The sequence below is a fragment of the Nicotiana sylvestris genome, chromosome 10 (genome assembly GCF_000393655.2).
Source record: "Nicotiana sylvestris chromosome 10, ASM39365v2, whole genome shotgun sequence".
NCBI lineage: Eukaryota > Viridiplantae > Streptophyta > Magnoliopsida > Solanales > Solanaceae > Nicotiana > Nicotiana sylvestris.
In genome coordinates, this window is record NC_091066.1 from 1726003 (window position 1) to 1739661 (window position 13659).

The 13659-nt window shown below is 35.5% G+C and overlaps 1 long non-coding RNA gene across 1 annotated transcript; it reads left to right on the forward strand.

Annotated features, from left to right (window-relative positions):
• The first annotated feature begins 9863 nt into the window (after nt 1-9863).
• LOC104235669 (uncharacterized) lies at nt 9864-13206 on the forward strand. Its single transcript, XR_713241.2, has 4 exons — nt 9864-10560; nt 10700-10862; nt 12570-12697; nt 12801-13206. It is a non-coding gene; the product is annotated as an uncharacterized lncRNA (long non-coding RNA).
• The last annotated feature ends 453 nt before the right edge of the window (nt 13207-13659 follow it).

The following is a 13659-nucleotide window of genomic DNA, read 5'->3' on the forward strand; positions in this document are numbered from 1 at the left end:
GCAGTCGATGGAGGATTAACAAATATGATAAATTTGATGGCGGCTCTATATGACCAATAATGAGCAATAAATGAAGAACAATTGATGAAATGTAATAAATATAAGTAAGACAATAAATGTAAGCAATAAGATCAAATAGAGAGTATGTTTGAGTTAGAGAGCAGAGAATGTTCTTGTATTGGATGTAGTGTGTAGTATGTTATGGCTTTACAAAAACGACAAGGGTCTCCTTCATATATGAGGGGAAAATCCCAATATGACACATGCATAATTATTACATAAACTAGCCGGTACAACCACTCAATCAGCCTGGTGCAGGCTGTCACTGTTTGTGCAGGAATTGTCAGAAAAATACTGCTCCTAGGGAACTTCCCGATTACTTGTGATAACCACCGGTTCATTCTGCCCCGACACCGGGCACGAAGAACCCTTGAAGACTTCGAACCCCGAGCTATTCTTCGGGCCCTTCGAGGTGAAATTATGTAATGCTTCGCCGATTGTGAAATTGGTCTTTCCGATTTTAACCGCATATAAAGACTTGAGAAACTAACAAATCTGATTTAGTCGGAATTAATATGCCAGTTTGGCTAAATTAGTCATAATAAAAGCCTTTAAATCTCGAAAGCCTAACCTACCTTTAAATTTTGCTTCACATAGTTTTTCCCACTTTTCAAAATGCATCTTTTTCTTATCATTATTCGTACCCAATAAAAATTTAAAAATAAACTAGTGATTTTCTTACATAGCCCATCGGGTACCGAAAACAAGGCATAGCGCATGAGGGAATATAAGCTAAAACAGACTTAATAAAACCCCATTCACTGTTTGACTCAAAAACTTTCCTTTCCAACCCTTTATTTTTTATAAACTTTTATCCTTTATGAATCCCAACATTGCTTTTTAGATCTTCTCAGAACAACAAACAATCCTAAATACATCACTTTTTCACACATTCAGATAGTACTCAGTGAAGAACATATTGTAACTTTTTTTCTCCTCCACAGTAATCTTACTAAAAAATGCTGGAAATTTCTCAAAATTAATTATCTGTCCCGAATACCTTGCATATATGTCCAAAATTTTATTAATTGCAGCAACACTATGTTGTCTTAAAAAAAAAGGGGGTGGGGGACAGAAGGACTACTCCTCCCTATGTGAATCCTTTTAACTTTCTTTATTATTCAGCCGACAGTAATAAAACAGATAATCCTTCAGTACGTAATATAAATAAGCAGGGTGATAGAGAACCGCCCTGCCTTAATTCTTTAGATGGCTTTACATAACTCTTAACCTATTTATTGAAGTTAAATGAAAAAGAAGTCGTAACACAAGTTATAACCCATTTTACCAAAATTTGGTGAATATCCATTTTCAATATCATTCGATAAGGCCATTCCATACAATCATATGCTTTAGACTTAGAGCCCGTTTGGACATAAAATATCACTTTTTTTAAAAAACTTTTCATTTTTTTTTGAAATCAGTGTTTGACCATAAAATTTTCAATTTTCACTTGAAGATGAATTTTGGAATTTTTCAAAAATTTGAAAAACTCCAAAAAGTTGTTTTTCAAAATTTTCATATCACTCACAAAACATCAAAAACAACCCAAAATTATATTCATGTCCAAATATAATTCTAATTTTCAATTCATTTGAAATTTTTCTTTACTTTTTTTTTTTGGAATTTTACATTTCTTATGTCCAAACGCCCACTTACTATTGAAATATCGGTAACAATGCAAATTGGACTAGATCAAGTTAAAGATACTAATAAGGTCCCTCTATCCGAACTTTGAAGTAAATAGGTAGCCAAAAGAAAAAATGTGGGAAAGGTAAAACAACCTTAGGCATAAAGGGAGCAAAACTTTAGTTCTTTTTATATTTATGTTATAATTTGAATTATGCATGGCGTGTTGTTATATATTTCGTTTGGATATCGATATTTTGATATTTCTCTTGTGAATATCGTATAACGAATTTTTAAAAACTTATATCAATTGCAATATCGAATACACAATACCAATACCAAAGATTGAGATTTTTTTATTTCGGTTCGATAACTAGTATTCATAAGTTTCAATTTATGTATTTTACTTTCTTTTTAGTTTATTTTATAAAGAATATCTCTTTCTATATTTGATAACTCTTTAACTCCAACTTTTCACATGGCATATTTGAGACCACAAGAGTCAAAAATATTTTTGTCACGACCCAAACCGATGGGCCGCGACGGGCACCCGTTATCTTACTCAACTGAGTACCAACATAACGTATCTTTTGTGTCATACTATCATAGGTAAATGAACCAGAAAGGTTGTCACGAGATAACTGGAATAAAGCATGAGGGAACACTCGATGTAGGGTGACCCAACACGATATACCGACTTATACATATGATGTACGGACCTATAAGGCCAAAATGATCACTCGTACACTGGACATATGCCGACAAGGTCATACAATCTTTCATATACATGACATATGTCTACAAGCCTCTAAGAGTAGATAAATACCATAAAGGTTGGGACAGGGTCCCGCCATACCAATCAATACATGTCTAAATCATACTGACCAAATAAGCAACTCCGGAGCAAAATGGAGCGTACCAACACCTTCCGATGTGCTGATAGCCTACTTGGAGGACTCTCAACCTATCTATCGGGACCTGTGGGCATGAAACGCAGCGTCCCCAAGAAAAAGGACGTCGGTACAAATAATGTACCGAGGATGTAAGGAATGAAAATAAGTAAATAATAGACATGAGAGGAACATTGAGTAAAAGACTCATCCTGTAGTCTGAATAGCTCTGTGAATCATTTAATATTTACAATATCATGCATATTCATATAAATGTCATACCATGTTTAGGTATATGCGTTTATAACATTATCAAGGCTCTGAGGGCATCACATCATATCATCTCGGCCACTGTGGATAAAATCATCAATGTATACCAGCTGATCAGGTGGTGCACCGTATATAGCATCGTAACCTTTTCTTATATATTTCCCATATCCCATATACATATATATACATATATACGCGTATATAACGCCATCTGGTCATGGATCAATGTACATGTATAAATGAATGCAATGAATAAGAAGTGAGTTAATAAGATTTCTCGGTTTGTCATAAGATCAATATGCCTTTGATTAATATCATGAAATAAACTTTGTCAACTTATGTATTTTCTAAAATCCATGAACATATGATAGAATAATAGGACATATGGGGAATCAAGAACATAGTCACTTCTAGTACCTCTATGAATAGAGTCATTTATACAAGCTGTGCATTTGCTCGTTTCGTTTGTATCGTATGGATCATGCCAAAAGGAAAGAAGGGACAACCTTAACATACCTGAGCTGATTCTCTTGACAATCCCTCTAACACATGTCTTTGCGAAAAAACACATAACGTCGGATCGAAGTAAAAATCCGTATGATATTCTTGAGAAATATTGCACCGTACTTTCTTAGAATTACAAATCTCATGTTGCTATAACATTGTAAAGGTTCATATGAATTCTTTTTGGAGAATTCCCATCCGTAACTCTAGCAAGCATTTCCATTCCCCTTTAATAATATATGGAGGTTATTTTTATCATAGTAAGGTGTATAAAGTGTGTTAAAAGTGGTTAGTATTTTAAGTAATTTGAGATAATTCTTAATTATGTGGATAATTGGTTAATAAGTAATTTTTAGTGGGAGATTAACATGTAATTAAGAAATTATGGATAAGCCTAAAGGGCCTCCAACGTGGCAGCCAAGGGATTAGGTAATAAGTGACTCTTAGACCTCATTTGTTTGCACTTAATGAAGGTCTGAATCTTAATCATTCAAATCTCAGACATTAAGTGCGTTTGTTTTTAAAGTCTGAATCTTAATTATTCAGATCTTAATCAATAAGTATTTTTTTACTTCACAACCACTTAATGGGTCTGAATAGGTCTGTATGATTAAAATCTATAAGAAAGACTTAATTTCATTAAGATACTATCACATATTCATTATTAACTGCAGTCACCGCTGTCACGACCCAAATTCCCAAATCCGGTCGTGATGGCGCCTCTCGTGAAGACAAGGCCAGCCAACAGAACATCAATACCTCTTTTAACAGTTACTTAGCGTAATAAGTCTGAATCGTAGATAATATAATCACAAGTGTGTAATAAACGTGATAAAAAGGGAAACCATCCCGACTCAGCCCGAAATCGGGGTGTCATAAGTCATAAGCTACTACAGAGTCTACCAAAATTCTACAAGTCTGGAACTAGGTACAAAGTCTGAAGATAATAGGAATAATAGAATATAAGGGAGAAACGGGGCTGCGGACGACAACAGCTACCTCGTCACTCCTAGTCCGCCCGATTTGGAAGGAATCAGCGCTCAGGAATGAACTCTGCTCTACCTGTATCTGCACATACGGTGCAGGGAGTAATGTGAGTACTCCGACCCAGTGAGTAATAAAAATAAATAATGACTGAAAGCATGAAATCTCATAAAGGCACAAATAACGCTATCTCAAACAGTAAAATCAATTATACAATAAAATCGTGGAGTATCAGATAAATCTCTTTAAAAAAAGTGAAGACAAATAATTTCAACAAGTAAGAAATAATCAGAAACCTGCCCCTCGGGCTCAATATCAAACTCTAAGTACAGTATCAGCCCCCGCGGGCTCACTCCCAACTCACATGGTACAACATCAGCCTCTCGGGCTCACTCCCAACTCACAAAGTACAATATTAGCCTCTCGGGCTCACTCCCAACTCACAAAGTACAACATCAGCCTCTCGGGCTCACTCCCAACTCACCTGGGTACCCGCGCTCACTGTGGGGGTGCAAACTCCGGAGGGGCTCCTACAGCCCAAGCGCTATATCATAAGGCCTTAAAGCCTGTCACATCAACATAAGGCCTTAAAGCCTTCTCACATCACGCTCGAGGCCTGAAAGCCTCCTCACATAACAATCGAGGCCTGGAAGTCTCCTCACATCACTCAACATATCCTCACATATGGACCTCGGCCTAAATCAGTCCAGAAAATAATCATAAGCCCCTTGGGCATCAGTAAAACAATGGTGCTCAGCTCAAACAACATTAGAAATATCATTTAAATCTCAAGTTCAGTATAAATGTAGATGAGTTCATGAAACAGTATAATTCAGTTGGACTGAGTTCAAATAATATTTCAATTAGTGAGGAAAACAGTGATGGAAATTCACAAAGGATTTCAAATAGTCGGCACGAAGTCCAAGTATGGCAATAAGCCCAAGTCATGGTGAAAATAACAAGTCTTTATCAAATACGCGGTAAAATATCAACCGGGATGGACCAAGTCATAATCCCCAATAGTAAATGACCCCGCGCTCGTCATACAATGCGTGTCTCATCTCAACATAGCACTACGTTGTGCAATCCGGGGTTTCAAACCCTCAGGACATCATTTACAATCATTACTCACCTCAATCCGAGCAAAATCCTACTCCACAATGCCTTTGTCTCTCAAATCAATCTCCAAATGCCTCGAATCTAGCCACAATAATTCGATTCAGTTAATAAAAATTACAGGAATTAATTCCATATGAAATTCTACATTTTCCATAAAAAATCTGAAATTGCACTAAAAATTTGCCAGTGGGGCCCACATCTCGGAATCGGACGAAACTCATAAAATCCGATAACCCATTCCGATATGAGTTCAACCATACCAAAATTATCAAATTCCGACAACAACTCGACCCTCAAATCTTCAAATTAAACCAAGAGGGTTTTCAAAATCTTCCAACTAAATTCATAGATTTAATGCTAAAAGTTGTAATAGATTCGGGTAATCTAAGCAAAATTAAGTTAAGAACACTTACCCCTTTGTTCTCTCCAAAAATCCCCTCGAATAATCACCTTATCCGAGCTCCAAATCGTCAAAAATGGAAAATGACACTATTAATTGTCCGACACTATTCACAGTCACTGTTCACAGGCACTATTCATGGGGTACTGTTTATGTATACTGTACACGGGTACTGTACACAGCTACTATTCATGTATACTGTACACGGTAATGTACAAGGATACTGTTCACGCAAGTGCGATCACTGTTCACACGTACGAAAAATGCAGAAATTGCCCAGAAAATTGCAGCAACTTTTCTTTTCACTAAAAAGGCTCTAACTCTATCGTACGAACTTGGAATTCGATGATTCTTGTTCCTATGAGTCACAAATAATGATACGAACATAGTCCTTCAATCGAAACTCAATTCGGAGCTCGTTTTCTCAATGCGATATCCATTTCGTTCGTCAAACAATTAACAGATGTTTCGCGTCAAAAACTCAATCGCGACTTGATGAAATTAGACCAAACTTTCCAGATCAGTTCTACAATTCAATATCAAAATTTTGGAAGTCTCGAAATCAAATTTCAATCTCTAGAACTAAAAATGGACCTTTGGATCATTACATGCTTATGCTCAAAACGACAAAAATCTTTCAAAAACTCTTCCAAAATTTATCTGGGCCTCATGGGACCCTGACCAAATATGCCAACATAATTCATAAAATCATTCAAACTTGTTCCAATCATTAAAACACCTCAAACAACATCAAATTACCCAAAACTCATCGAATTCAAGCCTAAGTTTCCAAAACCTTCCGAAATACACTTTCGATCAAAAACCCGACCAAACGATGTCCGAATGACCTAAAATTTTGCACACATATCCCAAATGACACAATGAAGCTACAGAAACTCTCAGAATTTCATTCCGACACTCGGATCAAAATCTCACCTATCAACCGGAATTCGCCAAAATACTAACTTCGCCAATTCAAGCCTAATTCAACACCGGACCTCCAAAATTACTTCCGGTCACACTCCTAAGTCACAAATCACCTCCCGGAACTAACCGAACCGTCAGAATTCACATCCGAGCCCTCTAACTCATAAGTCAATGTCAGGTTGACTTTTCCAACTTAAACCTTCTTAAAAGAGACTAAGTGTCTCATTTCTTATCAAAACCACTCCAAACCAACTCGATCACATAAGATATAGATAATGAAGCATAAAGAAGCTGAAAATGGAAAAAACGGAGCGGTAACTCATGAGATGACGAGTCAGGTCGTCACAACCGCCTGCCATTATCAACTACCACCGTGCCACCACCACCACCACCACTACCACGCCACCATCATCCTCAATCATAGTCTCCACTATTATCGACCATCACCATCCACCATCCCCACCTCTCCGACCACCATCATTCTCACCCACAGTCAACATTTATCCACCTCAACTATCACAACCAACCACCCCATCAACATTAACAACCACAGCCAGCACCGTCCATCATTATAACCTACTACCACCTTCCTCAATCACAAACCACCACCCGTCCACCCGTCATTATTAACTATCACTACCCACCACCACCATGCTCAATCATAATTGCCACCATTACCAATCACTACTAGCTACTAGCATGAACCACCATCATCAACCAAAACTGCCACCAACCACCGCCTCTAGTCGATATTCACCCGTTAGCCATCACCACCAACAACTATCATATTTTAAAAAATAATATATTTAATTGATATAGAATATTTGATTAGTTGCTCTTTCATTTGAATTTATGTTTATTATTTTTTTAAATAAAGATAAATTTTATGCATTCAGATGTTAAAAATCAAACAATCTTAATTTTTAGTATTCTGATCTTAATAAACATCTTAATATATTCAAATGTGTATTCAGATTCATATGTCTTAATTTTAATAAATATCTTGATATTCAGATGTGTATTCAGATTCAGACGTCTTACTCTTAAAAAAAATGAGGCCTTAATTCATGTCCTAGGTGGCGTATTTAGGGAAATTTTGGGCTAAGTCATCACCTAAAAGTGGGGCCAAACAAGAGTAACATGGAGTTTGGTAGCAGACCTGAGCAACAATAAACTGAAGTAAGAGTTATGGTAAAGTATGACCTACTTAGATGTAGTAAATCCATAGATTCCCAGAAGGACAGCTTGTCATAATTCTATATATGTTCACAAAGTGACGTCTAGAGATTGGCTAAAGGCTAGAGGAAAAAGGAGAGAAGAGTCGCATAAGAGCACATACAAGGACAAAGTCGTGCATACTGCACGATAAAAGGTATCAATAGTTACGAGATTGGGAGAATTCTGACCACAAGTCATGGTGTGAGAAAGAGGCCTAAAGGTGGGAATGCCTTGAACTTTGAATTTATTCACAGAACAATTGCCTAGATGGCAATGACAGTATTAAAACCATTCATAAGAGCTATCCAGTTACGAGGCCGATAAGTGCATCGGTCAACATTCGAGGACGAATATTCCATAGGGGGAAATGATGTTACACCCAGCAGTATTTTGTCGATGTTACATTTTGTATTTTCATACGTTAAAGTTTCGTCGTAAGATAATTGACAATTTTGGTACTATGCACACATCTTTAATTTAGGACTACAAGATTTAAAGTTACTATATTAAACTCGTTGTTTGGCCAAACTAAGATATATACAAATTATTCATAACCATAACCACGTTATTATATTTGTAAGGAGCATTTTAGTTCTTACATGTTTGATTTTTTACGATTAAATCCCCTAGAATTTTTGTGTTTTTATTACTCAATATAACCATTTCAAATTAAGTGTTGAAGTTTAATTGCATACGAGCATCTATTCTCTTCATTCCACTTTTTACATGAAATTATTGCTATTTATGAAATTATATAGTTTTTTTTTGGTTGAAAAGATAACCATATTATAGATAGTTAAACAAGTACATAAGAGTTTGATGGATGCATGTAATGCATCAGATTAGTACATCTAGAGCTAGTAACATTAGCTACTACATCACAATTACTACTAGAACCAGTACTATTAGTACTACTACTAATTAACATAGAGGTTGATTTACATAGTCTTCTACGCATCATTCCTGCCTGATCTTGCTGGTAGGAAGTTAAGACAAAAGCGGGAGGTCTTGAAAAAAGTATACAACTAGCCTCCACATTAACTGCTCCATGCTTAGCCAAACAGTCTGCCACACAGTTTTACTCTCGATAGATTCTTTGTAACTTTGGCTCATCCAGCTGCCGGAGCAAGAACCTACAATCATTAATGAGATTAGTAAATTTGATAGTAGGGGTAATATAGTTTTTCCGTTGATTCAGTAACTTTCCCATATATTGTTAAAATATTTTAATTGTAAGAAAAGTTATTACCTATAGTACCTTTTATCTATTTTTTGATTATGTAAATTTACTAATAAGATTAAGGAATGATTAGGGGTGGGAAAATGGTTCAAAGAAAACAGTTAACCATCCATATTATCCATTAAAAAATGGGTTGGATAATGAACTTTTTAAAAACGGGTCAAATATGGATAAGAACCATATTATCCATTTAGAAAATAGATAACCAATGGGTCTAACTTTTACATTTGTAAAGCTTCAAATTGGAGGTTCCTCAAATTAGGAAGACTAAGAATTCTACCAAAGTGATTATATGCACGAAGTCATGGATAATATAGTTACCCATATTATCTGCCGGTTAGCCCTTTTTTGTCCGTATTAAATATGGGTCGAGTCGGATAATTTATCCATTTTTTTATTACCCATTTTCGATCCGACCCGCCCGTTTACCACTCCTAGCAATGATGCCCAAAATTTAAAAAGTTAGTCTATCGTTCTCTAAATCCTTTCATTATTTTATAGATGAATGGAGTATTAAGAACAAAAACATAAAATGTTTGTCTTTTATTTTGCTGTGTATTTTTTTTTTCATCTTACGCTTCTTGTATTGATATAATTTATTTCAATCGTTGAGAATATATTAGGTATTTCTAAATTTTGTTCTCTAGGTGTTTGACAAAATTATTCAATGAATATCAGGTTGTATTAGATTTCTTATGCACACTCCTGCCTTTTTCTCTGATTTCATTCTTTGGTTGCATTTTGAGTAAGGGCTTTCGTGTAAGAAAGGGATAAATCAATAGATGACTAATTCAATCACTTCAAAATTGATTTAAACATGAAACTGAAAGGTTCATAAACTATGAAAAGAGAATTCTGTTTCATTCTGGATTTTTCAGGGAAACTTTGTTGAAATCTACAAGTTATGTCCACAGAATAGGAGGAAGAATATAATGTTTTGGATATTAGGGAATAGAGCCAGTTTTAGTAAACTTTATTGCATTAAGTGGTTTACTTAGTTTTATAAAGTTTATGTTTCCTACATTACTGCCTCCTATGTTACAACAACAACAACAACAACCTAGTATAATCCCACTTAGTGGGGTCTGGGGAGGGTAGTGTGTACGCAGACCTTACCCCTACCCTAGGCTAGAGAGACTGTTTCCAAATAGACTCCGGCATCCTTCCCTCCAAGAACTTCCCACCTTGCTCTTGGGAGACTCGAACTCACAACCTCTCGGTTGGAAGTGGGGGTTGCCTCCTATGTTAGGTCTGCTGAAATGGCTAGTACTAGAGTCATTCCGCTCACATACATAGAGCCTCCCGAAATTCTCAATCAAGTAAGTATAATCTTTTATGCATTGTTTCTTTCATTCTTTGGACATTAAACATGGTGATCATTTTGCAACTGATAGATTTAATTCTTGCTTCTGTCTACTCAGAGTTGATTTTGTCATGAACTAATGTGGTGGTTTACAGAGCTGCTGCAGTTTCAAGAGAGAAGGGAGGGGCATGTCTTCAACTGAAACTGCCATACAATGGATTAGTTCCTGTGCTGCTGCTTTTACTCCGTTGGATAGATAGTTCTTGCACATGCTTGCTCCCTGGTTATCTAAATCTCTTTCATGTCCTCATTTACAAGGTTTGGCCCATATTTCTCTTGTTCATTCTGAATTCTATTTCTTTACCCTTGTTCTTTCCTTCTTTTTGCAACTAATCGTAATTCCATTCCATTTATATGTGGAATTATACATTAGAAGAGTCAATATGTGTGTATCCTATGTGTAAGTCAAATGGCACATGCCAAAAAAGAATCATCAAACTCCAATTTGCTTCTGGATTTGAAGAGTATTCTATATTTTTCTTTTCCGCACTTTATTAGTGACAATAAAAATAGTAGTACATAGTCATAAAGGGAAAAGATAGGAATTGACTGTGATGAAGGGATTAAATTATTGTGCTAATAGCTCGAATCATGAATCATATTTGCACAGATGTTACATCAACTACTTGGTAGTTTCGTGATACTCTGCTGAAAGAGGTCTCAAAATTTTGAATGACTTTCATGAAAGCTACCTTTTTATATTTCTGTTTTTGCTGTTTGCTATTTTAAATCTGATTATTTTGTAGGAATAAGTTTTCAAATGAATAGGATGTTTACTGTATGATAAGTTAACCAAATTTTTCTACAATTATATATACCAAAAGTACAAGTAATTGATCATTTTAATTCCTTTCTAGCAGTTAACAAACTATGTAATCGTACCATATATTCTTGAAAATGCAGAACAACCAATATAGATGTAGAAGGCAGTGAATAAAAAATTGAAAGGAGTATGACTTGGGTATGAGAATGGACGTTGTGCGCATAACTATTTGAGTACAATAATGTATATTTGTAAACTTTACGTGTTGCATAAAAATATTACACAAGTGTAGGAAACTGTACACTTTTAATGTGTATTTAGTTGCGCGTAGCTTTTCGTCTCTCATTCCGTAAGGCAACATTGAATATTTGCAGCAAAATTTAACACTTATTAGCTAACTGACTGATTTAATTTAATTTAATTTAATTTGTGGTGCATTGTTAATTTGGAGTGCATAGATTGTGCGCGTTGGTTAGAGCGACTGAATTAACTTTTATTTTTCTCCTCTTTGGTTTTTTAAGTCGTGAAATATGAAAGAAAATACAGGAGATTCATGTACAGGCAGTAAAGTCTTTAAGCACTGTGAAGTAGAGGTTATTAACTCTCCCTTAATAGCGTCAATAGGACTTTTATTAGGACACGACGCGTCTGTCCAACGATAAGTATGAGTTTTCAGTTTACAACTTTTATTTTACTGTTTATTTACAAGTCATTTTAAGCTCTTATCTATTCAAATTCATATCTATATGACCAATTTTATCTTAACATTACTAAAAATATTTTTTCACTTCTCTCTGAAGTCTTTGTCCTAATTATTAGGTTTACCCTCATCTTCTATGAATGGTTAGTGCATAACCTTTACCTCTAATTGATGGCAAATTATTTATTCTTTTATATACACCTCCTGTTAAATCTAAGGAAGGATGTGCTATGTAAAATTTACATGTTTCCTATAATTTTATGTTTTAGCAGAGCAACTAAACAACGTGATACAACAATATCATGTTGAAGATGGGGATTAAAAGGAAGATAAAATTTTGCACACATAGTTAGATTGAAACAGGGACATTGAGGGATGAATTCCCTACTCTCTGTAGTTCATACTTTTGCAGCCACTTTGAACTTAGTTCATCGTCTTTATTACCATTGTCTTTTTTTTCTTTTTTTGTTTAACATTTTCTCTTCTCCATTCATATGTGCAGATGGTAAATTCAACCCATGCATTATGGTCTTGCCACCTTAATCAGGACATTTACTATGAAAGAAGTCATGGTGATCAAATATACATTGTAGGACAACCTCAATCTTGCTCTATACAACAACCTCAAAGGTGATTGCGGACAAATAAATCTTTAATAGAATTATTCAACAAAGTGAAAAAGTAATGGAGTTTATAGACCAGTAACTCTGATTATGATATATTTACTGTATAGGGCATCCACAGTTGCTACAATCTTCTCCAAAGCTAGATACATGGGACAACAAGTGGTCTTAGAAGATAACACGGAGGACAAAAACAACACACCAAAATGCTCTGCTTTGTGTGAAATGCTATCGAGGCAGCATGTCTTAACCAAGATAATTGGCAGAGAAGAGGACTTTCTATTTGCAGCAGATGTTACCTGTGTGAAAAATGACGAGGGAATCTATCAGCCATTTAAACTTTTTTGGTGTTGGCTTCATGATGCCACAGTATATCAAATGATTACTTTCAGATTAGCAAGCACAAAGAATTGATAAAGCATTCTTCTATTGTAAAATAAAAATGTATATTTCCAATCCTTCATTAAATTACCACATGTATCAATTGGTACATGACATTACATGGGCATTTACAATGTCAGCTTGGTTGAAAACATTTATTGTAGTCCACAAATATTGTCTATCTACTATAATAAAAGAGGTGATCTGCCTATTGTAAGATTTCTCGGAGGTGGCTCAAACCCAGGCTGTGACGCTTCCTATTGAATACATAATGTTGACTTGAAGTTCATATATACAGTACGAAAAAAACACTATCTCACACTCGAGATTGGTATAAGATACCAAACCATACGAAGGAACATGGCATTTTCCTTAGACAATTTAGGCTCCTAGAGAATTGATGAAGTAGGAGAACATTTACTGAATACTATTAGAAACAATTGCGCTATTAGGCCCGTGCTTAGCACGGGCAATTCCCACTAGTATAAAAAAGAAATGACATTGCCTGAAACAAGTAGTTCCCAGCTCGCCTTGTCAAGTGACTCCTCTTTTGCTTCTATTAGGCAGTGGGTACAAACCCCAGTAACA